Genomic DNA, 6,099 nt, shown 5'->3' with positions numbered 1-6,099 from the left:
AGCCCAGTGCCAATTTCTGTTTTCTCCTTGTTTTTGAGTTTTACAGAAAAGGAATACCAAACGGGGTCCAATTGATGTGCCAATTTTTGATGATTTTTTATGGACCAAAAGAAGCCCCTGGAGTGCAAGAGTTGGGCCAGAAGAGTCTTGGGCTGCCCATGAGGGTGGGGGGCGCGGCCACCCCCTGGGCGCGCCCCCCTGTCTCGTGGACAGCACGGAGACCTCCCTGACTTGTTCCCGACGCCAAAAATTCCTATAAATATAGAAACCTCTAGAACATAACCTAGATCGGGAGTTCCGCCACTGCAAGCCTCTGTAGCCACCAAAAATCAATCGAGACCCTGTTCTAGCAACCTGCCGGAGGGGGGATCCATCATCAGTGGCCATCTTCATCATCCCGGCACTCTCCAGGACAAGGAGGGAGTAGTTCACCCTCGGGGCTAAGGGTATGTACTAGTAGCTATGTGTTTGATCTCTCTCTCTCTCTCTCTCTCTTGTGTTCTTGAGGTGGTACGATCTTGATGTACCGCGAGCTTTGCTATTATAGTTGGATCTTATGATGTTTCTCCCCCTCTACTCTCTTGCAATGGATTGAGTTTTCCCTTTGAAGTTATCTTATCGGATTGAGTCTTTAAGGATTTGAGAACGCTTGATGTATGTCTTGCATGTGCTTATCTGTGGTGACAATGGGATATCACGTGATCTACTTGATGTATGTTTTGGTGATCAACTTGCGGGTTCAGTGACCTTGTGAACTTATGCATAGGGGTTGGCACACGTTTTTGTCTTGACTCTCCGGTAGAAACTTTGGGGCACTCTTTGAAGTTCTTTGTGTTGGTTGAATAGATGAATCTAAGATTGGGCGATGCATATCATATAATCATACCCACGGATACTTGAGGTGACATTGGAGTATCTAGGTGACATTAGGGTTTTGGTTGATTTGTGTCTTAAGGTGTTATTCTAGTACAAACTCTATGATAGATCGAACGGAAAGAATAGCTTCGTGTTATTTTACTACGGACTCTTGAATAGATCGATCAGAAAGGATAACTTTGAGGTGGTTTCATACCCTACAATAATATCTTCGTTTGTTCTCCGCTATTAGTGACTTTGGAGTGACTCTTTGTTTCATGTTGAGGGATAGTTATATGATGCAGTTATATTATTATTGTTGAGAGAACTTGCACTAGTGAAAGTATGAACCCTAGGCCTTGTTTCCTAGCATTGCAATACCGTTTACGCTCACTTTTATCATTAGTTACCTTGCTGTTTTTATTTTTTCAGATTACAAATACTCATATCTATCATCCATACTGCACTTGTATCACCATCTCTTCGCTGAAAGAGTGCACCTATACAATTTACCATTGTATTGGGTGTGTTGGGGACACAAGAGACTCTTTGTTATTTGATTGCAAGGTTGTTTGAGAGAGACCATCTTTATCCTACACCTCCCACGGATTGATAAACCTTAGGTCATTCCCTTGAGGGAAATTTGCTACTGTCCTACAAACCTCTGCACTTGGAGGCCCAACAACGTCTACAAGGAGAAGGTTGCATAGTAGACATCAAGCTATTTTCTGGCGTCGTTGCCGGGGAGGTGAGTGCTTGAAGGTATATCATTAGATCTTGCAATCGAATCTTTTAGTTTCTTGTTTTATCACTAGTTTAGTTTATAAAAGAAAACTACAAAAAAATGGAATTGAGTTTGCCTCATACGCTTCATCTTTTTAATATCTTTCATGAGAATGTTGGAAAGGGAAATTGTGCTCAAGTACTAGAAGAAGAATTACATTGAATGCTTGGCATACAATATGTGAATGAGGAGCATGATTGCAATGTTGTCAGTATGAACTCTTTTAATATCCATGGTACTAATGATGATTGCACTAGTCATGATGAAAATGTCTCTTATAAGCATGTCAATTTTTGTGGAGTGCATAGAGTTTGCAAGTACACACCAAATAGGGAAGATAGATTTTGCAAGAGGCATAAGTATTTAGAAACCAAATGGTTGCAAGAAAGGCTAGATGCTTGTGCTGAAAATTTAAAATTTCTTTGCCATCCTTGTGAACTTTGCAATGAACGTGATCATTTAAATCCCCAATGCAAATTGTTTCATGACCATATCGTGTCCAAAATTTGTGATGACTTGTTTTCCCTTGCACATCATAATGAACTTAGTTTGCTTTTAGGTTATGAAGAAATAAAACGTATAACTAAAGATATGCCAAAATTTGTCCTTGATAAAGTTCTTGATTTTAATCTGGAAGAAATTTTTATGTATTGTGTAGTGAATTGCATTGAAAATCCTTATATTGCCAATTACATAAAGAAAAGAAAGCAAATAGAAGATGAAGAGAATACTAATGAAAGGGAAGAGACTTCCCAATATCCTCCTATTATTTCTTACGATGAATCAGGTAACGAGGAGGAGCTTCCTATTCAACCAATATCATTAATAAGGAGCTCAAAAAAGAGGGTTAAACCCACACATGATGTGGAGAAGAAAATAAAAGATGGAAAAGCAAAGGTAGAAAGGTATCCCTCCCAAATGATGTTGCTCCTATTACTCATTGTGATGATGATAATTGCTATACTATTGGTGCTATCCATACTATTAATGATGAGAGTGATTATGCTTATGATATGAAAAGGCCCAAGCTTGGGGATGCTAGGTTTGATGAGAATGACATGTTTGAGAATATATTTGCTGCAATTAATGTTTGTCCCAATCTTGGGGATGCTATGTTTAATGAAGATGATATTTTTAGCCTCCCAAGTTTTGATGAGCAAATTTATTATGATGATAGCATGCCTCCTATTTATGATGATTATTGTGATGACAATTATGCTATAAAAATTAGTAATGATTATATGTATAAAACTTTTCATGATTATGATTACCCTTTTTCTGAACATTACTCTTTTAATGTGAAAAAATTTATAGTATTCGAGTCTCTTATGATACTCCCACTATTCCAAATGAGAAGAATTTTGCTTATGTGGAGAGTAATAAAATTTCTATGCTTGTAGATCATGAAAAGAATGCTTTATGTGATGGTTATATTGTTGAATTCATTCATGATGCTACTGAAAATTATTATGAGGGAGGAAAATATGTTTGTAGGAATTGCAATAATATCAAGTTTCCTCTCTATGTGCTTAAAATCTTGAAGTTATGCTTGTTTGCCTTCCAGTGCTAGTTGATTATTGTTCCCATAAGTTGTTTGCTCACAAAATCCCTATGCATAGGAAGTGGGTTAGACTTAAATGCGCTAGTCATATTCTTCATGATGCTCTCTTTATGTTTCAATTCTTATCTTTTATGTGAGCATCATTGAAATCATCATGCCTAGCTAGGGGCGTTAAACGTTAGCGCTTGTTGGGAGGCAACCCAATATTATTTTTGTTCCTTGCTTTTTGTTCCTGTTCAGTAATAAATAATTCATCTACCCTCTGTTTAGATGTGGTTTAATGTTTTAATTAGTGTTTGTGTCAAGTAGAACCTTTGGGAAGACTTGGGTGAAGTCTTTGCGATCTTGCTGTAAAAAACAGAAACTTTTGCACTCATGAGATTAGCTGCCATTTTTACTGGAGAGTGATTTTGGGTTGATTCTTGTTTAAGATGATTAATAGACAAATTCCTCAGGTCCACCAATTTATTTGAGAATTGTTGGAGTTAAATAAGTATTCTAATGATTCATATTACTACAGACTGTTCTGTTTTTGACAGATTCTGTTTTCATTGTGTTCTTTGCTTATTTTTATGAATATATGAGTAGTATCGGAGGGTATGAACCATAGAGAAGTTGGAATACAGTAGATATTACACCAATATGAATTTAGAATGAGTTCACAACAGAACCTAAGTGGTGGTTTATTTTCTTATACTGACGGAGCTTACAAGTTTTCTGTTGAGTTTTGTGTTGTGAAGTTTTCAGGTTTTGGGTAAAGATTCGATGGACTATGGGATGAGGAGTGGCAAGAGCCTAAGCTTGGGCATGCCAAAGGCACCCCAAGGTAATATTCAAGTACAACCAAGAGCCTAAGCTTGGGGATGCCCTGGAAGGCATCCCCTCTTTCGTCTTCGTTCATCGGTAACTTTACTTGGAGCTATATTTTTATTCACCACATGATATGTGCTATGTGTTGAGCTTGCGTTGGTTTTCCTTGAAGAGGAAAGGGTGATGGAGCAATAGTAGCGTAAGTATCTCCCTCAGTTTTTGAGAACCAAGGTATCAATCCAGTAGGAGGCTCCTCAAAAGTCCCACGCACCTACCCAAACAAACAAAGAACTCGCAACCAATGCAATAAAGGGGTTGTCAATCCCTTCACGGCCACTTGCGAAAGTGAGATCTGATAGAGATAGTATGATAAGATAAATATATTTTTGGTATTTTATAATATAATGCAAAAATTAAAGATGCAAATAAAAGTAGATTGGAAGCAAATATGATAAAAGATAGACCCGGGGGCCATAGGTTTCACTAGAGGCTTCTCTCAAGATAGCATAAGTATTACGGTGGGTGAACAAATTACTGTCGAGCAACTGATAGAAAAGCGAATAATTATGAGATTATCTAGGCATGATCATGTATATAGGCATCACGTCCGCAACAAATAGACCGACTCCTGCCTGCATCTACTACTATTAGTCCACACATCGACCGACTCCTGTCTGCATCTAGAGTATTAAGTTCATAAAGAACAGAGTAACACATTAAGCAAGATGACATGATGTAGTGGGATAAACTCAAGCAATATGATACAAACCCCATCTTTTTTATCCTTGATGGCAACAATACAATACGTGCCTTGCAACCCTTTCTGTCACTGGGTAAGGACAACGCAAGATTGAACCCAAAGCTAAGCACTTCTCCCATGGCAAGAAAGATCAATCTAGTAGGCCAAACCAAACTAGTAATTCGAAGAGACTTGCAAAGATAACTCAATAATACATAAAAGAATTCAGAGGAGATTCAAATATTTCTCATAGATAAACTTGATCATAAACCCACAATTCATCGGATCTCGACAAACACACTGCAAAACGAGTTTACATCGAATAGATCTCCACAAGAGAGGGGGAGAACATTGTATTGAGATCCAAAACGAGAGAAGAAGCCATCTAGCTAATAACTATGGACCCGAAGGTCTGTGGTAAACTACTCACAACTCATCGGAGGGGCTATGGTGTTGGTGTAGAATCCCTCCGTGGTCGATTCCCCCTCCGGCAGAGCGCCGGCGAAGGCACCAAGATGGGATCTCGCGGATACAGAAGGTTACGGCGGTGGAAATTGTGTTTCGTTGGCTCCCTGGATGTTTTCAGGGTACGTAGGCTTATATAGGAGGAAGAAGTACTTTGGTGGCCACCCGAGGGGCCCACGAGACAGGGGGCGCGCCCTGTAGGGGTGGGCGCGCCCTCTCCTCTCGTGGCCGCCTCGACTGCTTCTTGACTTGCACTCCAAGTCCTCTGGATCACATTCCTTCCAAAAATCACGCCGAAGGTTTCATTCCGTTTGGACTCCATTTGATATTTGTTTTCTTCGAAATACTGAAATAGGGAAAAAACAGCAATACGGGCTGGGCCTCCGGTTAGTAGGTTAGTCCCAAAAATGATATAAATGTGTAAAATAAAGCCCATAAACATCCAAAAGGGGTAATATAATAGCATGGAACAATCAAAAATTATAGATACGTTGGAGACGTATCAAGCATCCCCAAGCTTAATTCCTGGTCGTCCTCGAGTAGGTAAATGATAAAAACAGAACTTTTGATGTGGAATGCTACCTAGCATAATTCTCAATGTAATTTTCGTTATTGTGGCATGAATGTTCAGATCCAAATGATTCAAAATAAAAGTTCATATTGATAAAAGAAATAGTAACACTTCAAGCATACTAATCAAAGTAATCATGTCTTCTCAAAATAACAAGGCAAAAGAAAGTTCATCCCTACAAAATCATATAGTTAGGCTATGCTTCATTTTCGTCACACAAAGATGTTCCCAACTTCTATACCCCCGATGACAAGCCAAGCAATTGTTTCATACTTAAATAATCTCAAACTTTTTCAACCTTCACACAATACATG

This window comes from Triticum dicoccoides, chromosome 3B (genome assembly GCF_002162155.2).
Source record: "Triticum dicoccoides isolate Atlit2015 ecotype Zavitan chromosome 3B, WEW_v2.0, whole genome shotgun sequence".
In the NCBI taxonomy this organism is placed as follows: domain Eukaryota; kingdom Viridiplantae; phylum Streptophyta; class Magnoliopsida; order Poales; family Poaceae; genus Triticum; species Triticum dicoccoides.
This window is presented reverse-complemented; position numbering follows the sequence as displayed.